We start from the raw sequence: 25,176 nt of genomic DNA, 5'->3' as shown, positions 1-25,176 counted from the left end.
GCCCAGTGAGCTTGTCAATAGCGAGCCTGGGTTTCTATAGACGAGTCAGGGATCCCTACTGTCTCTGACATGGGTCAAGTTCTGTTCTAAGTTCTTTACGGTATTGCTCACCCACTCCTCATAGCACCCCTGTGAGGGGGACACTATCAGGAGCCTCGGTTTACAGGGGAGGGCTGTCATGGACTGCACTGTGTCCCCTTCTCAAAACCCTGTGTTGAAGTCCTAGCCCCCAATGTGACCGTATTTGGAGATAGGGCCCTTAGGAGGTAATTAAGGTTAAATGAGGTCATCAGGGTGGGGATCTAATCTGGCAGGGCTGGGGTCCTTATAGGAAGAGAAAGAGACACCAGAGATCTCTCTCTCAGTGTGCGTGCAGAGGAAAGAAGGCAGCCGTCTGCAAGCCAGGAAGGGAGCTCTCCTTAGAAACCCACCATCATAACAGCACCCTGATCTTGACTTCTAGTCTCCAGAACTGTAAGAAATTTAATTTGTTTTTAATTAAAATAAATGTTTAAGCCACTCAGTCTGTAGTATTCTATTATAGCAGCCCGAGATACCTAATATGAGGACAATTTAGCACAGAGACATGAAGTAACTTGCCCAAGGTCACACAGCTGGTAAGGAACAGAAGTGAGATTTGACTTAGGGCAGAGTCTTTGCTTTTCACCACTAGCATCTTCGGCTTTAACTCCTCCGTCTCTAGGCAGTGTGTGTGTAGGGGCAACATCTCCATAGGGATAGAGAGAAAATGGGGCTGTTACCTTCCTCCAAGAAGAGAGGTTGATTTCTGCGGCTCCCCTGCACTAGTTTGCTCCTGTGAAGAGCAGCTTCTGGAAGCCTAGCAATGGTTTTGCTGAGGCAGCACGGCCACATTCCAACCTTTTCCACCCATTCTGGGGAGGATGACTGATTGGTAGAATAGAGAACAATGGATGGTCTGAGGCCAGTGGAGCTGCAAGTGCCTGCTCTGGAAGGTTCCATGCATCGCGCCTTGCCCAGGTGCTGGAGGAGCAGGAGAGGAGGCGATTCTGAGCCAGTGTCCCCCTCCCTGGGCCGGCAGGGACCGTGATCATCGTGTGTAAGTGAGGAGAGGGTCCACAGGCCATGATGTGATAAACCAGTTGTCACCATTTGTTTTAAGGAGAGCTTTGGTTCTTTCTCATGCAGATGAATTAATAATCAAATCAAATCGGTTTTTTGGGGAGACCAGTGGATGCATTTCTGGTAATTGCTTTTGATTCTCAGCTCTTTCCCCTCAAAACACATTTTGAGGAGCTGTTTTCTTTCGTTTTTTTTGGTTGTTTGTTTGTCCCCTGCCTTGAAGTCTCTGAAAGATTCCGCAGCGCGGTCCTGCCAATTCTGCAGAAGTGTTGCTGTTGCTTAGAGCCTGTTCGCAGCCAAGCGGGAGAGTTTCTCCACAAACTGCCACTTCAGGGAAAACGCAGAAAATAAAGTGCAGCCCAGCACGTTACAGAAAGGAGGCAGCACTGGGGTCCCCGACCGACCGTAAGGGCCCTGACTGGTCTGGCCTCGCCCTCTGACCTTGACTTGCTGTGTATTGGCGGGCGCGTGAGTTTGCAGACTGAGGCTTCCTTGGTCTTTTCTCCATAATTTAAGGCTGATCCTGGCTGGGAAAATGCCCCCTTCTTAACTCCTTTTCTGGACCCTCTCTCACCTACTCCCAACATCTGTCCTCAGGTAAGGAAGCCTTGGTTCAATGCATTCTTTTACGAAGTTGTTCTTAAATACTTAATACTGTCATTTCTCCCAGGTGGCTTTGTATTTTCAGAGGCCTGATGTGTTTCCCAAACCTTATGTGCAGATGGATCACCAAGGATTTTATTAAGATGTGGATTCAGATCCAGCGTGTCTGGGATGGGGCCTGGGACTAAGCAATTATGGCCCCAGGCGATGTTGCTGCTGCTCTGTGGCCCAGACTTTGAGCAGACACATCTGTAGTGGAACAGTGAATAGTAGAATGGCCGTGGGGAACACTTTGGGAATGTGTATGAGTCAGAGTTCTCCAAAGAAACAAACCAATATACACAATCATGTATTGCTGAGTGGTGGAGATACGTTCTGAGAAATGCGTTGTTAGGTGATTTCATCATTGTGCGAACGTCATAGAATGGACTTCCACAAACCTAGATGGTAGAGTTGACTACACAGCTAGGCTGTATGGTACCAATCTTATGGGTCCACCAACATATACGTGGTCCCTCATTGACCGAAATATCGTTATGTGGCACATGACTATATATGTTACATATACATATAGAGAGAGATTTATTACAAGGAACTGGTTCATGTGATTACGGAGGCTGAGAAGTACCAAGATCTGTAACCAGCAAGCAACCCAGGAGAGCTGATGGAGTAAGTCTGAAGGCCAGCAGATTCAGAGCCAAGAAGAGCCGATGTTTCAGTTTGTCTGAAGGCAGGAAAAGACCGATGTCCCAGCTCATGTAGTCAGGCAGGAGGAATTCCATCTTTCACAAAGTAGGGCCAGCCTTTTGGTTCTATTTAGGCCTTCAACTCATTGAATGAGACCCACCCACATTTGGAAGGGTAATCTGCTTTATTAATTTCATCAGCAACACCCTCACAGATACACTCAGAATAATGTTTGCTTAAATGTCTGGGAACTCTGTGGCCCAGTCAAGTTGACTCATAAAATGAACCAGCACAGAATGGGAGGGTCTATCTTCCCTTGAGGGCTTCATGTTGCCTGGGTTGTCCTTGCTTATCTTCTTGGAATTCTCTGAGAAGATGCAGGTGTGTCCCCTTGTGAGCTGAATGTTCATTGCTGCACTAGAGCTCCAAGCTCTCAAGGGAATCTCTCTACATAACGCCGGAGCTTGTCCCATGAATTCTGGCATATAAAGGACAAATGAGACTTCACATTTATGTTGAATCCCTTAACACAGTTATGCTGAGTGCCTGCTGTGTGAAAAGTACAAACTTTTGGGGATCAAGGAGGACTAAGGATGAGACACCTGGGAGTAGAAGAGATGTGGCAAGGACAGGCTCCATGAGCCCAGAGCGAAATGAAAATGCAAAGATCCTTGTTTAAAAATTAGGATTTTCAAGACAGCAATAGCAGCGCATTAAACCAAGTGTGGGGACCCTGAGGGACCGCACAGGCCACATGGCCATGAAGCTGACCCTGGGCAGAGTCCGCTCGGGAACCAGGTAGATTCAAGGGTCCTGATGGAAGTGCTGGGGTATTGATTTGTGCCTCTTTTTGCTTTCCTTCCTTCCTTCCTTCCTTCCCTCCTTTTCTTTCTTTCTGCTTCCTTCCTTCCCTGCCTCCCTCCCCCTTTTCCTTCCTTCCCTTTCTTTCCTTCCTCCTTTCCCACAGGTAGTTTTAAAAATCATCCCACCTCCAATAATGTGCTCAACATCCATTATATTTGTCATTCCAGATATTTATAAATTAAACCAGTTTGTGTCATTTTTACGTCACTTTTAAATCTCATTGCAGCAGTGGCTACAGCTAGAGTCCTATCTACTAAGTCTGTCTGCTCTGTGGTTGGGGGTGGGGTGTTGCAGTCCAAGGTCGGGGGGAGCTCTTAGAAACACCCAGCCCAGGCTAGGTTTTAAAGGGGTCTGCCAGCTGTTTCTCAGAATACCTAGCAAAGCTCTAGGGGAGTGTACCTCAGAAGAAAACCACGTCAGGAATGGCTTACCAGATCCAGAAGGAGGAGATTCCACCTTCTCTGAACCTATTGTCAAGCTTTGGTACTCATTAGTGACCTGGCTGGTTGGTTAGAGAAAAACTCGGAAAGGGATAGACATGACTAACTAGAATATTCTCTAGATTTTAGCCCCAACTGTCTACAAATCCTTGGGGGGACTAATAGGCTGGAGGAATCTTGGCAAGAGACTGAGGATGAATCAGAACAAACTCATCAACAGCTGCATTGGAAAACTCATCTCTCTCCTGGTGGGTTCCCGAGTGAATGATAACTCAACCATTAAGTATTTTTGCAGCAAATATTTATTGAACACATATGATGTGTAAGCTCCAGGAGAGTAAAGTGTGCCCTCAAGGAGCTTAAATTTAGTTGGAGACAAAATTCCACTAAACCATAAATATTTATTGATCACTTACTGTGTGCCAGGCCCTGTTCTGGACACTAGGGTTACAGCAGTGAAGCAAACAGACCTCAGCCCTGCCCTCAGGGAGCATCTATTTGAAAGGAAGCCCAGGTCAGGAACAGAGGCGACAGAGGACTCCTTAGGGTGGAAGGTGTGGCTCATCTCTGTGGTGTAGCCATACTACGGTGGGCCATTGTTGTAACTTAGCTCTGACTCTCTTTAGTAAAGCTTTCAATAAGTGGTGTGGTAGGGAGGAAATGTCAACTCGTAGTTGAAGTTGGGGTCATGTCCTAGAGATATAAATTCTCCTCATTCTCCTGTCCTAAACTCTTAATTCTGCCTTTGACCACTCCAGTTTTTTCTTTAACACCAATGCTATGTTCTCTTTAGATGTCAACAGTGCCCTCAGGAGATGGGACACCAGAATAATCTGCCAGATGGCATTTGTCTGTTGTTTTAATCAAAATGCCCCACTCTCTTTGCCATGGTGTGAAGGAGCAACATATTGTGCAGAGCAGAGACAAAAACAGCACAGAAACCTGCAGTAGCTTTCAGGTTTTCCAGGTCAAGAAATGTACCCCAAGGCTGGATCGGCTTAACTCCATTAACCTCAGCGGCAGCATCACGAGGGTGGGCACAAAGCCTCCCCGGTCAGCATGGAGCAGAGGCTGAGAGGCGAAGTTCTACGTGTTGATGTAGAGGGAGCACAGGGAGAGAGGGAATGATGGAAAGAGCCCAGTGGTGGTTTCTGATGTGTCCACCTCCCCTTTACGGACAGGGCTAAGCACGTCCTCCTACCGTCTCATTTGGGTTTTTCAACCACTTAATGCAGTGTCATCATCCCATTTTAAAGATGGAGAAACTGTGGTTCAGAGTGTTTAGTCAACTTAGCTAAACCCAATAGCTAACTTTTATGAGTGCATATTATGTGCTGTGCATGACTTTTTTAATCCCCTCTATATCCTCATGGCTTAGGCGGTATTACTCCTATTTTATAGAATGAGAAAGTGAGGTTTATGAAAGATTAAGTAACCTGATTAAGGCTCTAGAGCTGGAAGGAGGTGGCCCTGGGACTCAAACCAGCCAGTCCAGCTCCAGAGTTCTGACTCTTAACTGCTTTTCAGATTTCTTAGCAGAACGGGCCAGGCTCATGGCCACTCTGAGGATTCATCCGACTCACCTTGCAACAATGTTACCTCTTTAACAGGATGGCCATGATGGCAGCAGTCCTGCTGAGGCAGGAAAGAGATCCATCCACTCACCTCCAGGAAAGCCTTTAGTAACCTGCCACTAACACGGGAGGCCTCAGCAAGCCCCACCACTCGTGTCTCCAGTGGAAGATGTTTATTTATTTAGTAAACATTCTTTTTTCTTTTCTCTTTTTTATTTTTCTTTAAACCTTCTTTGATTTTTTTTTCCTGAGGAAGATTTACCCTGAGCTAACATCTGTTGCCAACCTTCCTCTAGTTTGCATGTGGGTTGCTACCGCAGCATGGCTGACAAGCGGTGCAGGTCCGCACCCAGGATCCGAACCTGGGAACCCTGGCCCCTGAAGTGGAGCGCGCCGAACTCAACCACTATGCCATGGGGCCAGCCCCTAGTAAACATTATTTAATGCCATAATGCCATGTGCCAGGCACTCTTCTAAGCACATTACTAATATTAACTCATTCATCTTCATACCAACCCTATGCGGTGGGCACTATTATCATCTCAATTATATAGATGGAGAAACTGAGGCACAGAGGTCTGAAATAATTTGCCCAAGGTCACAGCTAGAAAATGACAAAGCTGACTTGAAACTAGGCAGCCTGATTCCAGAGCATAGCCAAAGGTATTTCTGAACATCCTTAGGCGGAAACCGTCTACTAATTTTCACATATATATGTATATATGTACGTATATATATATACACACACATATATGGATATATTCCCCTTCCAATATATATATATTATATTCCCCTTCTAAGATGGTGTCTGGTAACAGGTTAAGAACTTGTAAGACATTGCTCTTTCTCCTGGGATGAAAAGCTTCACAAAGGAAGGATTCTCCCTTGAGAACCTTGGGCAAGGTATTGGCTGATATAAAGGCAGTCTTTTGAAAGGGTGTCTTTTGGAAAATCTCTCAAACCTCACTCAAAAACTTCGCTGTAACACCCATCACAGGACCTGGTGGGCCTATCACTCTGAGATCTACTATCCCAACCATTCTTCTCAAACTGATGTTTCAGAAGCACTTCAGATCTTCAAAGCTCGTCTCTCATTACAGCTCCTCTATAGTTCATTGATTAAGTATTTTGGAGAGCCCCAAATGTGCCAAGTACTATGCTAGGCACTGGGACACAGCAGATACAAGGCAGATAAGATTCCGGATGCAATGGAGTGCTGTGGTGGTGGGGGGAGAGCACAATTAACGGGCAATTTCAGCCCCGTTGTAACACATGGGAACACCGGGGGTGGGGGATGTGGGTATCTAACCTCGACTGGATACAGATGCTCCCACAAGACTGTCTGCTGCACAGCTGGAGTTCAGCAAACTTCTACTGCATCAATGCCCTGCCTGCGAAGTTGGGATCCGAAGAATGGGTAAGAAGCAGTCGAGTGAAAGGAAAGCATGGGGGCGGGGGGGGGCTCTGGGCAAAGGGAAGCGATCCAGAGGGGAGTCAGCAAAATGAGACTTTTCCGCCAAGTGGAGAATAGATTTCAGGAGGCAAGGCCTGGGGTAGAAAGACATGGGAAGTCTTTGATGTGGTCTAGTGAGAGAGGACCAGGAGGAGGGCATGGATTGGGGAGGTTGGCAGGAATAGAGGGGAGGAGGAGGAGGAGGGAGAAGTCAAGGATGACTTTTAATTTTCCAGTTTAGGTTTACTCTCTGACACAGGGAATTCCTTGTTTTCGACCAGATAACCACGAGGTGGGGGTGGGGGTGGGAGCGCTGGCCTTCCTCGGTGCGAACGCGGCCACCGCATCTGTTGTAACGAATATTCCCCGCAGCCTTTGTTCACAACGGCGAAGTCCAAAGCATTTAAAGTGAGGAGGAAGCACTGCCCGGTGTGGGGGCGAGCTTTCGTTTGAGTCTCTACAATCAGCGTCCCGGTTTCCGTGTCCCTCACGACTTCGCGAAAGGTAAACGGCAAACCTCGTTTCCGCATTTTACAGAAGAGACCAGGAGGTCTGTGCGAACCGTGCCCGAGTCAGGTACTCTGCCCCAGTAGGTGAATGTGAGGCCCGAGCCCACGCTGTGATTGCAGGTTCACTAGCCGGGCAAGGTGAGTCAACCGGTGCGTCCTGGACCCCCCAGGACTCGGTTAAGGCCACCGTGCCCTACCTGGCGCCTGGTTAGCGCTAACATCCCCTAGCATCCACAGGGAGGGATTACGTGAGGGTTTTTTTTCCCTAGCAAAAAAGTTCTCGTCTCCCTCTGGAAGCAGGCACACGCCTTCCAAGCCAGACCACGTGTCGCAGGTACAACGTATTTTGGCTCTTCCCCTCCCCCGTTCCGTTCCCCTTTCCTCTCTGCCTTAGGTGGCAGGAAAATCCTTTACCTCCGACCAATCCCACCGATGCCGAGCCGCGCGCGCGCGCCAACTCGAGCTCCTTCTCTGTACGTCATTGGCCACCTCCACCTATGCAGGGTGACAGGCAGCTTCGCGGACCTATTGCGGGAGGAGGCGGAGGCCGCTCGGCCCTCCCAAAGCTGCTTTGTTAGGAGCTCCCGCACCGATGCCCGGCCAGCCGCGCCTCCTCTGCTTTCCCCCTCTCTCCCTAGCCTGGCCGCCGGAGCCTCGTGGGAAGGCAGCCCCGGAGCGCGCAGCGCCCGCATCCTTCCAGCCGCGCGCGCCAAGCCGGGATGCAGCCCGGGTACCCAGCGTGCGCCTGTTGTCGCTCTCCAGCCCAACTCCGAACGCCCCGCTCCTGTATCCGCCGTCTTTGATTGGCCGGCCGGAGGCGGAGCGATTGTCAGGCGGCCCAATCGGAGTTCGGTTTCCCACGGGCTCCCGCGGCCCCGCCCCCGAGGCCGCCGGCGGAGGCACCCTGACACCTCCCATTGGCAGACGGCAAGCGGGCCGGAGCGCGGCCGGGCCGAGCAGCGCCGCCGCCGTCGGGCGCGCAGCTCTGCAGCTTGGTGATCGCCTCGGCGCCCGCAGCCTCAGGAGCCCGGCAGCCCCGCATTGTCCCCGGCCCCATCGCGGAGATCCGGGACGAGCGTCGTGGGTGAGTACTGCAGGCCTGGGGGGCCCGGGCCGGCTGGCCAGAGCCGCCCCGAGGGACGACGATGAGGATGCCCGGAGCCGCTTTGCCCGTGACGGGCACGTCCTGACCCCCATCTCCCGCACACTGGGGCTCCCGGCGGGTCCTAGCTCCCCCCGATTGAGCTTTACTCGTATTGTTTTCGTGTTCACACACTTGGGAGGTGGGGAGCTGGCGAGGGGAGGCAAGAGGAGACATCCCTCGCGCGAGGGAGCAGTCAGGAGGGAGACAAGCCAGAGGCGCCCAGGTGCCCGGCGCCAAATGGAAGTGACAGCGTCCAGGCGTTGGCATTCGGTCTTCCCGGCAGCAGGAGGTCAGCGCTGACCTGCGGCGGCGGTGGCACTTTGTATTTGTCGGCTGATTTTTATCAACTTCGGGGAGGGCATGCGTGTGCGTGCGTGTGCCTGTGTGTGTATCTCCGTCCCTGACTTGGGCACCTCCAGGCCTGGGTTTTCGGCGACGCTGCCTGGGCGCTCACCTTGGCGATCCGTGCCGCACTCGGGGCCGGACACACGGGGCAGAGAGCCTGGGGGGCGGCACACAGGGCCGGGGACCTGCGGCTGACCTGGGAGGGAGCATTTAAAGCAGCATCTTGCGCGCGCGCAGACAATAACGGGTCTGGATGCGGGGTCCCGGGGGCTGTGCGTTGGGTCCCCGCGCCGATCTCGACCCCGCCTCTCCCTCTCGTGGGCTTGGCCGCTCGATGCTGCTGCGCGGCGCCGCTCACCGCCCGGCGGGGGACCCGCGTGGGGCCCGCTTTTGTTTACAGACCTCGCCATTGGGTGAAAGCTGCGCTCTGTGCTCCCCCAGCCCAGGCCGCCGCCGCGCGCCCCCTCCGAGCCTGGAGAAGTTGGTGCGTGCTGTCAGGTGACGCCCCCTCCCCCGGCCTCCTGGCGAGATGCTGCAGGGAAAAGACGCCCAGACGGCGCCTTCGCGCCCAGTCGCCGCCGCGCACGGCGCCCCCAGGCCCCCAGCGCCCAGCGGCGCCGTGCCCTGGCCAGGGGCCCTCTCAGATTGGCGGCCGTCGGGGCGCTGACCGAGCTATGCTCACCTCCTTTCCGGTAGCATCCTTTGGCCTTGCCCTCGGATCAGCCCAGGTTGATTCCCTGTCTGCCTTTTCCTGCGTGTTGGCAAGTCTTGAAGGACGCGCGCGAGCCCTTGGGGACGCTGGCCAATCCGTGCCCGCTTCAGTGGTACCCACGCGGCTCCGCGGAGCAGCTGTGGAGCATCCTTGAGGCAGAGCGGTCCCGCTCTGGTTACCCGCGCGTGTTGACTTGGCGCGCACTTTGTTCGAGCTGGAGCAGAGCTTAAGAGCCTGGGCGCTGAGGTCAAAGGAACCCGGGTTCCGATGCCCTCTCAGCGTCACTCAATCTGGGGAATATACGCCGAGCTACTTCATCTCCCTGCGTCTCAGTTTTCGCGTCTGTAAAGTGGGGATAATGAATAACCCCATTTGTGGGGAGTTTTAAGCAACAGTATAAATAAACTCCTTTGTGTGGCGAATGCCACCTATGAAACGCTGGAATAAGGTTTCCCTGGGAGAGGGAATCTGTTACAGAGGCCGGCCCGTGTCTCCAACCCCTCTCTGCATTTCTTCAGTCTCCCAGCTTTTATTTTATTTTAAGAAGCTTGCGAAGGACTCCTGTTCTCAGTTTCAAACACGGCTTGTTTGACTTGGCCTCACGTTTAACTATACTTGTCTAATCGCTTACAGTTCCTTTTTATGTGTTTGGATTTCCACTAGGTTTTAGTCGTTTCTTCTTCCTCAAGGCTATGCCGAGGCCCAGGCCTGGGTTTGGAGGAGGGAGACTTGTCCAGGTGCCAAGTGGTGGCCTGGGAGCCAATGGCGGTTGTGCGAAGTGCTTACCCCAGGGTGGAGGGAGGTTTGAACAAAGAGATACCTGGAGGCAGGGAGGAAACACTTCCTGGTCGAAGTGAAATTTGAGCCGTGTCTTGTAGCAGAAGTTTGGTAAATGGGTGGTTTCTAGAATATTCTCTTTGATACCCCTACAGTAAAGAGCTCTGCCAAGGATGTTGTCTTGGAGCGGTATACAGCAAAGTTGCTAAGTAATTATCTTTGAATAGAGGAGAAATAAATCTAAGGAGGAGGCTGCTGACTAACTAGGGAAGATAGAAGCGGAGAATTGATTTCACTGAATATCTTCAAAATGCTGTCAGTGTGTTTTGACTTGTTTTTTCCTCTGCTTCATCAGCTCAGCATTGCTGATTTTCTATAGGCAAAGAGAGAAGCCAGTTTCATACAGGAAAAATACAAACAATAGCAAAAACAACCTCCTCAACAACCCAGAATCAGATAAATAGTTTAAAAGAGACAATCTCAGGCTTGGCTACGGAATAAGGAATTATTGGAAAATTCCTATTTCAACGCTCTTTTGCCTGTTGGGGCAAATTATTGAGCTGGGTGCAGTAACACATCCTTTGAATGTAGACCCCTGGGGCCTTTACCAGCCCAAACAAACAAACAAACAAACAAACACAAACTAGGTGAGGGACCTGCAGTCTGTCCAGTGGGCACGGAAGCCCACAGGGAACACTGCTCACCTCCCCCTGCCTCGGTTGCCCCAAGTGGAGGCTGACTTCTGCAAGCGGCGCGGCCAGTAGCGTTATTGCTAGACAGCAATTAATGCATGTGATAACGTGTTTAAAGTTCCACACCCAGAAATGATCCTGAGCCTTCCTGCACTTGTTCTGGGAATTCTCTGGCCCTTAGGGATGCTGAAGGCAGCTTTGCCCCTGCTGCTGTCTGGGGATCAAATCAGTTGGGGGCCTAGACTTAAAAGAGAGCACATGGTTAGGAAATCTCATTAGCTGACAATTTAACTCCACTCTAATGCTCTTCCAAAGAGCTGGGACAGAGGCTTCCTCCTTTCCCCCTGCAGCTCTCCTCGCTCCCCCTCTAAACCCGAGAGGAAAGGCAGCACTGTCCTGTGTCCCCCCCATCCTGCCAAATTCCTGCAGTTCTGGCTAGCTGACTGAACCCTGGGCATTCTGGAGTGCCCGGGCAGGAATTCCTCCCCAAAAACTTTGCTGAGCTGGTGGCCTCCTGGGCGTGCGTGTTAACGCTTAGCCCTTTCCTTTCCGCAAGGAGCTTACTGTCAGAAGCAGCATTTCTGTGAGACAGCCTTTTAATAGATGCGCAGAACAAGCCTTTGCATTCCCAAGGGCAGGTGAGAGCTTAGGAATCCCATGGAAACTTCATCTGGAAGTCAGTGATGCAGGGGGCTTCTGCCTGTGTGAGAGGACAGGAGGGGTGGGGAGGAGAAGGCAGAGAGAGGATTTGGTACCTAGGGGCAATGTACGGAGTCCCATGAGATTCCTGAACCCCACAGTTCAGGCTTGCGGTTGAGAAAGAGCCTTATTTTCAATCTCTCCAGTCATTTGGACTCCTGCATCGAAAACACTGTTTCCCTGGGCATGAGTGTGTTTGTGTGCACGCACGCGCGTGTGTGTGTATACACGTTTATATACACACATGCATATATACGTATACATTTTCCTTTCTGAATTAATCAGATATGGGACCGGCTGGTGGCTCAGCGGTTAAGTGCGCGTGTTCTGCTTGGGTGGCCTGGGGTTCGCTGGTTCGGATCCTGGGTGCAGACATGGCACTGCTTGGCACACCATGCTGTGGTAGGCGTCCCACATGTAAAGTAGAGGAAGATGGGCATGGATGTTAGCTCAGGGCCAGTCTTCCTTGGCAAAAAGAGGAGGATTGGCATCAGATGTTAGCTCAGGGCTAATCTTCCTCAAGAAAAAAAAAATTAAGCGGATAGAGTGTATGTTTCTGCGTGTGTGTCTATCTTTTTGGTTTTTCTTCCCCCCTCAAAAAAGGACCAGGAAAAAACAGGTTTGCAAGGCCCCAGCAAAATTTTTCTGTTTTTTAGGATACCAAACTTCAGGTGATTTCATCTCTAAATATTCAGTTCTTTTCTTTTTAAAGATTGGCACCTGAGCTAACAACTGTTGCCAGTCTTCTTTTTTTTTCCTGCTTTTTCTCCTCAAATTCCCCCAGTACTTAGTTGTATATTCTAGGTTGTAGGTCCTTCTAGTTGAGTTATGTGGGACACCGCCTCAGCATGGCCTGACATGCGGTGCCATGTCCACGCCCAGGATTTGAACTGGCAAAACCCTGGGCCGCCGAAGCGGAGCACGTGACCATAATCATTCAGCCACGGAGCCAGCCCCTAAATATTCAGTTTTATGTAAGTAATAATCCTGTGCTAGAAAAATTCTCTCATCATTGTAGGCCAAATCACTTACTTTAAAGGTTTTCTTTTATTATTAAAGGAGGCACTCAAAAATAAAGTAGTGCTTCGCAAGGAACAGAGTGTTTTGAAAATAAAACAATGCTCTAGTGTAAGAGGTACAAGATGTTAGTACATAGGCGGGTTTTTTGCTTCTGTCACCTTCCCTCCCCCCCCCCCCACCGCACCTTCCTCCACACCCCTCCAGCATAAGACTTTCACTGTTCCCTGTGGTCTCCAGGGGCCTCATTAAGAAATTCATAAAGGTCTAGACTGTGGATGTGGAGAGATTCCTCCCGTGCTTGTGTGAGATTTTTCTAGAAGACCTTGGAGCTCTCTTGCTCAGTGAGGAGATTCTTCTCTAGTTGTGCCGAGGCTGAGCTGAGAGACTTGTATTCTGCTGCAGGAGGGGTCTCAGTTCATTGAAACCGGTGGGGTCCACAATACGGGCATGATATAAGAGCCGGTCCATTGTGTGCATTCAAAGGATGTTAAACAGAGCGATCATTCATTGAGGGACTCTGTGGGGTGAAGGCTCTTTCAGCCGGGCGCATCCTCCTGTTCAGAATGGGTCAAGGCCCTTTGCATCTTGGTGCTGTCACAGAGTATCTGTCTGTCAAGGGAGATTTCGAGGTAGTTGGAGGCAAGCGGGATCCTAGCATTTTGGAGCCCAGCAAAACTGAAGTGTGTTATGAAAGATTCCGCAGATTTTCTGGCCGGGGTCACTTAGACTTCGTGAAGGAAGAGAAATAAAAGGGATTGGGGAGTGTCTTTGCTTTAAAAAAAAACATAAGACGGCTGCATTATTTAATTCCAGCTTCTGTCCCCATGGAGCATGATTTTATTAAGTGCCACTGGATTAGTATACAGGTGAGTACACAGGTGTGTGAGCAAATATGTGGTTGGGAGACAGTGGACTGAGGGGCCCAATCTGGGCTTGGAATGGGCGGGGAGTGGTCGGGAGGTTCAGCTACAGAGATTCAGTTGCTTTTCCTTAAAAACGCCAAACCCAGTTTTCTGTGGCCACAGAGAAGACGGGATATCCTGCAGAAAGAAGCTGCCACTGCAGTGGCTGCCTCCAGCCGAGCGCTCTCCTCCTGGGCCAGGAGCTGCGAGCCTTGTAGACAGATCCATTCTAGTTCCTGCTCCTGGTCTCCTCGGCCCTCCGCAGAGGTGATGATGAGCCCTGGAAAGCCACCAGTCAGCCCCGAGGGAGAGGGAGGTCAGGCTGAGTCACCAGTCTGGGAATCCTCCCTGTGGAGCTGTCAGGACCATGGACGTGGATGGGATGCTCCACCCAAGGCTGCTCCGAAGAGGGGGTGGTGGTGGGCCTGATGCCTGCAGGGTGAGTCTGAGGGGCCCTGAGGAGGGGGTCTGCTCTGCCTCCCCTTTTTATCTGCCACGTTGGAGGCCTCCTGGGTTTTTTTGGGGGGGCGGGGGGGGGGGGAGGAGAGATTCCAGCCCTGAGCCTGACCGCCCCAGTGCTTCTTAAGATCCTGGGGACAAGATCTCTTTTGACCCACCCACATCACCTGGGCTGAGCAGAGAGCAGAGAGCACTTGGCCATGTTCCTGGGAGATGAAGATTTCTAGCAGGAAAGTCTAGGAGAGTCAGGAACCCATTAGCTAGTTCCCACCCGCTTTTCGGGCAGTGTTTTAGAGACGCAGAACTGTGGGTTTATTCTCCCCATGACCTTCTTATGTGGATTTTGGTTTTTTTGGACTCTGTAAGAGCTGACCCAACTAACTGAGGTAACGTGATAGTTTTTGCCTTTTTGCAAAATGGGTATGTCCATCTCCTCACATGACACAAGGATATCCTTGGAAAGCGAGGCCGTGGAGGGCAAGTTCTTCAGCGTAGTGTAGCCTCCTGCGTCCTGGTAGCCACACAGCCCCTTTTCCGTGCCTGTCAGGCCCTACACTCTCTTGGGCACACCAGGACACTCCGGGACACTCCTGGTCATGCCTGTTGCCTGGTGTCCTTATTAGTTCTACTACCTGACATTCTCAAAAGCATCCCAGTTTGGCTGCAATCCTGAGTCCCAAGTGTCAAAGCTGTAACCCTCATGTTTTAGATAACTGTGGGGAGTACTTTCCTGGTGGCAGATTCTGCTGTGTTCTGGTGGTGAGCGGCCTCTACGTTCACCTTTTGGCTTTCAAAATGGATTTAAACTGGGATCTGCTGTGTAGGGAGAATGCCACATATATTTTCTTTCATCTAAAATATCCCCTGGGGGGCTGGCTCCGTGGCCCGTTGGTTGGGTTTGTGCGCTCTGCTTCAGTGGCCCAGGGTTTTACTGGTTCAAATCCTGGGCGTAGACCTAGCACTGCTTATCAAACCACGCTGAGGCAGTGTCCCACATGCCACAGATAGAAGGACCCACAACTAAAATACACAACTATGTACTGGGGGGCTTTGGGGAGAAGATGGGAAAAAAAATAGAGCAAGATGGGCACAGATGTTAGCTCAGGGCCAGTCTTCCTCAGCAAAAAAAAAAAGGGAGGATTGGCAGTGGATGTTAGCTTAGGGCTAATCTTCCTCAAAAAAAAAAAAGTCCTTTGGATTGCAAAGTTATAAGAACTTTAGAATGTTCTTGCCATGGTGAGGCTTTGACCTTCTAATGGTGATTCTTACTGCCTGCCATACAGAGGTAGGGGCTTTGTCCATGTTCCTTGTTCTCTCAAGGATCTTACATACATTTCCAAGCTGTCTTAAGAGGGGTACAGTCTTTGGCTAAAAACTTGAGTCAATTTTGCTCCATCCCATTCAATCACAATTTCACTCAGTGTTGATGATCCAGTTTAATATGTTTTCTGACATACAGTATATTCTCATTTCATGCAGATTCCTCAACTTGAGTAATGCTAAGTTTGATCTGGTTCTAAAAACAATATGCGAAGTAATTCCATATGGTATTAACGAACTCATAGAACAGATGAGCTTGGGAAAAGCAGCAATCTTCCGTCCCCATCGTGTTTTATTCCCACCCACTCCTGTACTCTCCAGACACAGTGACTTTAGTTGGTTTTTGTTTTTAGTGGTTGTCTTTATATCTCTAAATAATATGCATATGCCACTTTTATTTATTGACTTCCTGTTATGATAAATGACAATTAAGCGTATCTATTGTGTCTCACCGCCTTCCTTCATTCTCCTGATTTTTGATGATTATATTTGTAGTTCTTACATTGATTTTTCTTCAATCTTTGTTATTTACATAGACCTCTAATTTACTTCCAACAACTGATGACAGTGACCTTTAACCTCCCCTTAGTAAAGTGAGAATATCAGTGTCCTGATGTGTCTTTCCTCCCTGGTAATGGCCCAGCTTCTGTCATCTATCCGGCTTGGTAAGACTGGCTTCCATGAGCATGATTAAGTCTTCTTTGCCTTGTCTATAGGTTGTTTTGGTTTTTATAACAGCTTTATTAAGAGATAATTTACACACTCTCCAGTTCACTTCTTTAAAGTGTACAATTCAATGGTTTTTGGTATATTTACAGAGTTGCCTAACCATCACCATAATCAATTTTAGAACATTTTCATCACCTCCAAAAGAAACCCATCATCACTCACATTCCTTCCCCACCTCTCCCTCCAGCCTCGGGTAACCACTTCTCTATCTCCTTTCCATCTCTATGGATTTGCCTGTTCTGGCCATCATGCATAAATGGCATCATGGAATATGTGGTCTTTTGGGACTGTCTTCTTTGACTTAGCATGATGCTTTCAGGGGCCATCCATGTTGTGGCGTGGATCAGTACTTCATTCCTTTTTATTGCCAAATAATGTTTCATTGTATGGATAGACCACATTTCTTTCATTCATTCGTCAGTTGATGGACATTTGGGTTGGTCCCACCTTTTGGCTATCGTGAATAGTTACTGCTATGAACATTAGTTTGCAAATGTTTGTTTGAATACTTGCTTTAAATTCTTTTTGGTATATACCTAGGGGCAGAATAGCTAGGGCCTATGGTAAGTCCTGTGTTTAACTTTCTGAGGCACTGCCACATTGTTCTCCAAAGCGGCTGTACCATTTTACATTCCCACCAGCAGGGTATGAGGATTCCAATTTCTCTACGTTCTTGCCAACATTTGCTATTATCTGTCTTTTTGGTTATAGCCATCCTAGTGGGTGAGAGGTGGTGTCTCTTTGTGGTTTTAATTTCCATTTTCCTGATAGATAATGATGTTGAGCATCTTTTCACGTTTCATGCTCATTGGCTAATTGTGTATTTTCTTTGGAGAACTGTTTATTCAGATTCTTTCTCATTATTTTTTTTTCTGTTTTGAGGAAGATTAACCCTGAGCTAACTGCTGCCAATCCTCCTCTTTTTGCTGAGGAAGGCTGGCCCTGAGCTAACATCCGTGCCCATCTTCCTCTACTTTATATGTGGGACGCCTACCACAGCACAGCATGCAAAGCGGTGCCATGTCCTCACCCAGGATCTGAACTGGTGAACCCCGGGTCGCCAAAGCAGAATGTGTGCACTTAACCGCTGCGCCACTGGGCCGGCCCTCCCATTTTTAAATTGGGTGTTTTATCTGTTTATTCAATTGTAAGAATTCTTTATGTATTCTAGGTACAAAACCCTTATCAGATAAATGATTTGCAAACCTTTTCTCCATTCTGTGGGTTGTCATTTCACTTTCCTCGTGACATCCTTTGCATATTGTTTGCTTTTTGAAAGCTGAAAATCAATAAAGAATGTTTGCTTAGTTATGACTCCGTCAATACTTTTCACCCTGTAGCTAGTTGCTACGCTAGTTTTACATTTTCTTTTCTCTGCTTCCTCTGGCATGGCTTAATTAAGTTAAAGATTGAGAAAAGGCGCACTGGAAACATTTTATCTTAAAGTTCTGATTTCACATTTTAAAAAAAGAGCAATACTTTGTTTACTTAAAAAACTTTGAATGACTCGGTTATCTTATTTATTTACCAAAGCTGTATGAAAGATATATTTGCAATGTAATTTGAAAGTGAACTATCTTCTGGTATCAGCTTTTGGGTGTTAAATTTCTGCTGGGTGATATTTTTTGTGGTGTTATATTAGGTCAGAGGTTCTTAATTGGGGGCAACTTTGCCAGGTGCCATTTGGCAATGACTGGGGACATTATTGGTTGTCACACTGGGGAGGTGATGCTGGCATCTATTTAGATCAAGGAGATATTTCGCATCTGGCTGGTAGAGGCCAGTGATGTTCTAACACCCTGCCATGCACAGCACAGTTCCCCCAGAGCAAAGAATTATCTGGTCCATAGTCTATAGCGCTGAGGTTCAGAGACCCTGCATTCAAAGGACGCAAACGCCATTAGAGATCTCAGATTTCAACTTCTTTACTTAAGAAAGGATCTTATGTTTTCTGGATATTTGGAAGTGAGCTATCAGATTAATAATCATAATCTGAGGCATCAGCTTATTTTGGTTATTTAAAAAATTTTGGTTATTATTTTAGGTGGAATTAAATTAATAAAGTATCCTTTTTAGGATTGAAAATTAAAAACATCGGACAGTGTCAGATGTTTTGGGCTTCTCAGTGTTTGAGCAATTTCACCCATATAATGATTTCAGGATTTTGCTAATAAATATATTGTGAAAGACTCATGCTTAGCCCTCAAAACTGCTGTGGTTAATATTTTGCAAGGAAAAATATTTGCAGACTGATCATTATAATGTTACTCCTCTTAAGCAGTTTGTAGAGTGCTAAAAATATTTTCAGATAAAATATTCTAAGTGCGATGCAAGATCTACTGTGACATTTTAGGAAAGTTTTATGAATGTTGGAATAATTATCTCATCTTGACATCTCTGTGATTAGAAATAATCATTTCTACAATTAGATCAATTGAACTTTAACATTTCATTGTAATTTAAAAAAATTAAAACCTCATAACGATGAGTTTCACTTAACTAAACAGTTTAACAATCTAATTATTTTAAAATAGATTGAAAAAATTCGCCCTGTGGTTTCTTCCCCCTGACAGTTAATTACTTTAACTTGGGGATTGAATCTGCCTACAATCTTAGCCCTGTAAACCCTCACCAGTATCAAACCATTCAAGTTACCTTAAAAAAAAAAGGTTTGTGGGAGCCTGTTGCATGGTTTCAGATCAGTTCAAAAACCCGCAAATGACTCTCTTTCTTTGAGGAAATAGAGTCAGAACCAGATGGACTTTATTTGTGAAAGTTGCAGGTTAATATTAGGAGCCTGGAGTCTTCTTGCCGAAGACTTTAGAAATCTAAATGAATGGCCTGGTCTTTAAATCAGGACTAGTTAACGCAAATCAGGACTAGTTAACGCAAACCAGGACTAGTTAAGGTAGCTGCTTAGAGTGAGGAGGGCTAAAATTATTTCTGGAGGACAGACTCTGAATTTTAATTGCAAGAATCCATGTCTTCTGGGCCTGTGATACAGCAGTTCTGAATCCCATCCAAGTCAGAAAAAGTGAATTTATGGGCCTCCTAGCAACTGGCAACTGGCAACCAGCAATGTAGAGGGCCCGGACTTTATCTTTATTATGCACACCGAGCCAGCTCCTCCAACATTCTGGGGCCCAGGCCACAGGCGAGACAGCCAAGATTTACAGGGGTTTGGGGAGACAGGTTCCAAGGGCATAAGATACAGTCTTGGTTGCTGTGTTACAGTTGCTAGAAAACGATGACTTGGGAAAAAATGGAGCTCTTTCTAGGAAATATTAAGGTACCGTTTTTCTAGCTTGGAAAAGTTACTTTGTGGAGTTCTGAAACGGGAAGCTTAATTAGGACCTGAGTCAGGTTTACTAGTTTAATGCCCTGAATGTTTGCAGCTGACTTTAGGATCTATGAGATTCCTATCTTTGAATTTCTTCCTTTGATTTGAATAAAATCTCTCTGACCTCTTGCAGTGTTAAAATGGTTAATGCCCTTGGAATACCTGGGCTCACCCCTCTCCATTTTTCTCGGGCATTCTGGTTTTTTTTTCTTTCCATTTTCTAGGTCTGAGTGATTCTTCCCAAATATCTCATCTTCAGATTTTTTCCTTTAATTATAAAGTATTTCTCTTAATTATGTCAAGTATCAATAGTAAATAGAGCCAAAAGAGCAACAATAAGTATCTTTTAGTGTTGAGATTGAGGTATTTTTATTTTCTTATGCATAGTTTTCTCTAATTTTGAAAGATTTTACAATGAGTAGGGGTTAATTTTCTAATCAGAAAAATTGCGGTAACTAAGTACACATTCATCTTTGGGTAGGTGGTGACTAGTGAAACTTAAGTTTCCCAAGTCCTGTTTTTTTTGTTTTATGGTCCATTTATACATGGTGGTTAATAGCAAAGTGCTCTTCTCAATGATAAGGACCACGGGAAGAATAAGGAATGTGTGGATTCTGGCTGAAGTGAACAAAGATGAGAAAGCCCATGGGGGCAGCCAAGAAGCCTAGTGATTAACTATCAATGGAAGGATTAGCCCCATTGTTGATGGATCCTTTCAGGCTAGGATTGAACCAAGACTCTCAGTCATCAGAAGTTGTTGACCTTGGAGGGTTGACTCTATCCCCCTCTGTATACCTCTTTCCCTTTAGACATCTTACATCCACAATTCCAGTCATGGTTGTATCCTTTCTCTAGGATCGCCTCCTCCTCCATGAACTATCCCATCTTCTCCGAAGGTCTTAAAGCATTGATGATTTTCAAGTCAAGCTTAATTCACGTCTGCGTTAGTTTCCTAGGGCTGCTGTAAGAGCTATCTCAAACTGGGTAGCCTGAGACGATAGAAATTTATCCTCCCTTAGTTCTGGATGCTGGAAGTCCAAAATCAAGGTGTCGGCAGGGCCATACTCCCTCCAAAGGCTGGAGGGAAGAATCTTTTCTTGCCTTTTCCAGCTTCTGCTGGCTCTGCACATTCCTGGGCTTGTGACAGTATCACTCCAGTCTCAGCCTCCTTTTCCACGTGGCGGTTGTCTTCTCTTGTGACTATGTGTCTGTTTCTAAATCTCCTCCTTTCGCTTATAAAGACACCAGCTATTGGATGTAGGGTCTACCCTTACCCATGTGACCTCACTTTAACTTGATTGTATTTGCAAAGATCCAATTTCCAAATAAGGTCACATTCATAGGTAATAGGGGTTAGGACTTAAACATATCTTTTTGGGGGACACACATCAACCCACAAGAGTGTCCAAATGCTCCATTAAACTGCCTGGTTAAATCGGTCAGGACGTGTAATGTGGATGTGTATTTACTCCTAAGAGATTTGATTTTCCTAAAGCTTAGCTCTGACCCATCAGCATGTGTTTGAAACTTTCAGAGGCTCTATCTAGCCTTTTGGTCCCAACTCTGCTTTCCCATTTCATCTCTCAGGACTCCTTTCTCAAACGCTTTGAGCCAGTGAAACAGGAGTTCCTTTTGCTCTGGGGAATATGCTGTCCACTATTTTTTTGCTCACACTGTCTCTAGATCTGGACTGTTCCATTTTTGCATGTCAAAATCTACTTCTTCTTCTAGGTCTGGTTGAAATCTGCCGTCTTCATGCAGGTTCCTTGCTGTCCTAATGTTTAATGGCTCTATTAGGTATGTTGTCATAGTCTGTCTCAGAGAACTCTTTTCCTAGACTGCAGACTCTTTGTGGGCAGGGTCTCAGCCAAATTTATCCTGGCTTTGCCCATGACCTCACTGTGGAGGAGCTTGATGTGTTAGGATAAACTTGCCCTCAACTGGCAACATCAGCACTCAGTGTATATGGCTGGTGCACGGGTCATTGCCAAGATGGGGGGCTGTGGAGGGTGGAAGCTAAGAGATGAGAAGCCCAAGGTAAAAAAGGTCTGTACTCAGGAGAGACTAGAGACAGGAAAATTCCCTAAGGACCTGCTGGCAAGAGGAAGGTGTCTCTTAGTTGTTGGTGAGCAGTCTTCAGCCAGGATGAATCTGACACTATGGTAGGAGCCAAAACTAGGGAGCATGCACTCTGAGGGGAAGCTGGGTGGATGGGTGTCTTAGTTTGGGCTGCCATAACGAAAAATCATAGACTGGGGGGCTTAAACAACAAACATTTATTCCTCAGGTCTGGAGTCTGGAAGGCCCAAGATCAGGGTCCCAGCATAGTCAAGTTCTTGGTGAGGGCTGTCCTCCTGGTTATGTCTTCACATGGCCTGTCCTTGGCACATGCACACACAGAGAGCGATCTCGTGTCTTGTCCTCTTTTTATAAGGACACTAATCCCATCATGGGGGCTCTACCCTCATGACCTCTTCTAAACCTAATTACCTCACAGAGACCCCCACATCCGAAAACCATCTCACTGGGGATTAGGGCTTCTCCACATGAATTTTTGGGGCACAAACCTTTAGTTCATAGCAGTGAACAAGCACCCAAGCAAGCGGGTGGAACCAGCAGATAAACAGAAACCAGAAAGCAAAGAAAAAGTCCAAGAGCACTGCACCCAGATGCCTTTGATTTCGAGGCGGGCTCTGGACCTGGGCTTTGTTAAGGGTCACGGGGCCTTTGGGCTGAGCAGCCCAGGACCCAGCCTGGAGTTGGATGGGGAAGAATTTGTGCCTGGATACTGAAAGTCTGCTAATGGAAGATCCTGAGGGTGGTAGTGAGGGATGGAGTCAGGTAGAATTAGCGATCTCAGGAGAATGCCCCTTGGCAGGGATGTGAGACCATCCCACACATCCCACAATACAAGTAGGGAGCCAGCCAAAGAATGGGGAGGGGGATCTTCATGGAGGGGGTACCTTGGAGAATGGCTCGTAGCACATGGAGGGTGTTGGGTTGAGGGCATAGCATTCGTTGCACTTGACCTCACAGGGAGGAATGAAGGCCACTGGTTCTCGGGAGAGTGAGCAAATTGCTGACTGAGGTCTGATAAGGGTCCGGGCCTCTGCTTTGGCATTCGCAAACTGTTTTGCTGGGCCTGGACGCCAGGTAGAGCTGGTTAAGCATGTGGCTTCTAAAGGGACTTTGTGCTCCAAATGCACCAGCTTACGTTTTAAAATGTATTTTTATTTACTGCATGATTGTTGTAAGAACAATGAAGTACATTTAAAAGGAGACGTTCTCCTACATTCTTACTGTGGGAACACGTTGGTTGCTTTTGGTTTTCTCTGTTCCTTCTTATCCATAATTTTCCTATTCTTTTTACATGTTTGTAACTCTTGCATAGATACAGCTTTGTGTTTTGTTTCTTTTCACATAACATTGCATCATCATCAACACGTGCCATTTATTTATTTATTTAATTTGCAGAAGATTAGCCCTGAGCTAACATCTGCCACCACTCCGCCTCTTTTTTTGTTGTTGTTGAGGAAAACTGGCCCTGAGCTAACATCTGTGCCCATCTTCCTCTACTTTCTATGTGGGACGCCTGCCACAGCATGGCTTGACAAGCGGTGCCATGTCCGTACCTGGGATCCGAACCGGTGAACCCTGGGCCGTGGAAACAGAACATGCGAACTTAACTGCTGTGCCACTGGGCCGGCCCAACACATGTCATTTAGCCACATTGTCCCCATACTTGTGATTTATGATGGTCACACATTTAACGAGCTGATCATTTACTTAACCATTCTCCTGCAATTGAATGTTTACGTCATGTTGTTTTTCAATCACTAGTTTAAAATTCACTTGAAGTTCTTTATGTACACATTGCTTTTTTTCTTTCCTTTTTTAAAACTTATTTTTCTCAGGATTAATTCCCAGGATGCAGTAATCTGTATTAAATACGACATTAAAAAAATGGCTGTTGGGGCCGGCCCCGTGGCTGAGTGGTTAAGTCCACGTGCTCCACTCTGGTGGCCCAGGGTTTCACCAGGTCTGATGCTGGGTGTGGACCTAGCACCGCTCGTCAGGCCACGCTGAGGTGGTGTCCCACATAGAAGAGCTCGAAGGACCTACAGCTAGACTATAGAGCTGTGCACTGGGGGGCTTTGTGGAGAAGAAGGGGGAAAAAAAAAAAAAAGGAAGATTGGTAACAGATGTTAGCTCAGGTGCCAGTCTTAAAAAAAAAAAAAGAAAAAATGGCTGTTGATTTGAATTGCCAAACTGCCTTCCAGAAGTCTTGGTCAGTTCATGTGTGTGAGTATACTGGACTCGTCACAGCCTCACCAGCTCTAGGTCGTACTCATTTCACTTAATTTTGTTACTGTTAGCTGAATACCTCTTTCTTTGCTTTTCAGGTAGACTGAACTTTTTGTGTTTATTGTTTTGAACTTTGTTTTAAGCTTTTAGAAGACACTATTGTTGGCTTATGTCTTAAATCCTTAACATATCCTGGAGCAAAACAAATAAACGAAATAAAACGAGGAACAGCTTTTTTTTGGACTCCTCATCTATGAGACAGTGAGGGTAAAACAAATTATTTCTGAGGACCTTTCTGGCTTCTGCTGTTCCACGTCCTATGTCTGATTTTAGGAACCAGAAGTTTAAAAGGTGAATGGGTTGCAACATTAAGAGTTCTGATTCTGGGGAAATGGTTGTAGATGACCTATTGTGACTGTTTTTTGTTTTCTGTTAAGAGATGTAATTTTTTTTTGAGCAGGTTTAGGTTCACATCAAAATTGGTCAGAAAGTACAGAGAGTTCCCTCTCATATACTGCTGGTGGGAATGCAAACTGGTGCAGGCTCTATGGAAAACAGTATGGAGAGTCCTTAAAAAATTAAGAACAGAACGACCATATGATCCAGCTGTTGCACTGCTGGATATTTATCCAAAGAACATGAAAAGACGAATGCGTAAAGATACATGCACCCCTATGTTCAGTGTGGTGTCATTCATAATAGGTAAGAGTTGGAAACAACCTAAGTGCCCATCAAGGGAGGAATGGATACGGAAGCTGTATATATACACAATGGAATACTACTCAGCCATAAAAAAAGATGAAATCTTGCCAATTGCGACAACATGGATGGACCTTGAGGGTATTAGGCTAAGTGAAATAAGTCAGAGGGAGAAAGAAATACCGTATGATGTCACTCTTAAGTAGAAGATAAAAACAACAAGAACAGCAACAAACAAGTATATAGATACAGAGATTAGATTGGTGGTTACCAGAGGAATGGGGGAGGGAGGGAGGTGAAAGGGGTGACTGGGCACGTGTGTGGTGATGGATCGTAATTAGTCTTTGGGTGGTGAACACAATGTAGTCTACACAGAAATCAAAATATAATGATATACACCTGAAATTTATATAATATAAACCAATGTTACCGCAATAAAAAAAGAAAGAAAGAAAGTACAGAGATTTCCCATATACCCCTGTCCCTACACAGGCACAGCCTCCCCCACTGTCAGCATCCCCACCAGAGTGGTGCATTTGTTACCATCAATGAACCTACACTGACACGTCATTGTCACCCAGAGTCCATAGTTACCTTAGAGTTCACTCTTGGTGCTGTTCATTCTATGTGTTGGTCAAAGGTACGCTACATGTATCCGCCATTATGGTATCAGACAGAGCAGTTTTACTGCCCTAAAAATCCTCTGTGCTCTGCCTGTTCATCTCCCCTTCCCCACTAACCCCTGGCAGCCACTGATTTTTTTTCCTGTCTCTGTAGTTTTGCCTTTTCCAGAATGTCATGG

At 47.2% G+C, this 25,176-nt stretch overlaps 1 protein-coding gene and 1 long non-coding RNA gene across 6 annotated transcripts in view; one reads left to right on the top strand and one right to left on the bottom strand.

Moving 5' to 3' along the window:
• The first annotated feature begins 7,807 nt into the window (after positions 1–7,807).
• Positions 7,808–25,176, top strand: part of TIAM1 (TIAM Rac1 associated GEF 1) — a 352,305-nt gene continuing 334,936 nt past the window's right edge. For 4 of the 5 annotated variants that reach the window (XM_070597276.1, XM_070597269.1, XM_070597274.1 and 1 more), the window contains exon 1: positions 7,808–8,315. The gene's annotated coding sequence lies outside the window, so the exon portion shown is untranslated. The remainder of the gene's footprint in view (positions 8,316–25,176) is intronic. The other variant, XM_070597268.1, reaches the window with a different exon arrangement.
• Positions 13,423–25,176, bottom strand: part of LOC103550554 (uncharacterized) — a 29,125-nt gene continuing 17,371 nt past the window's right edge. Inside the window, exons 2-3 of the long non-coding RNA XR_544815.2 lie at positions 17,237–17,309; positions 13,423–13,802 (exon numbers count right to left, since the gene is read on the bottom strand). This is a non-coding gene — a long non-coding RNA (uncharacterized lncRNA). The remainder of the gene's footprint in view (positions 13,803–17,236; positions 17,310–25,176) is intronic.

This window comes from Equus przewalskii, chromosome 27 (assembly GCF_037783145.1).
Source record: "Equus przewalskii isolate Varuska chromosome 27, EquPr2, whole genome shotgun sequence".
Classification (NCBI taxonomy): Eukaryota; Metazoa; Chordata; class Mammalia; order Perissodactyla; family Equidae; genus Equus; species Equus przewalskii.
The sequence above is the reverse complement of the archived record's forward strand: the minus strand, read 5'-3'. Positions and strand labels throughout refer to the sequence as shown.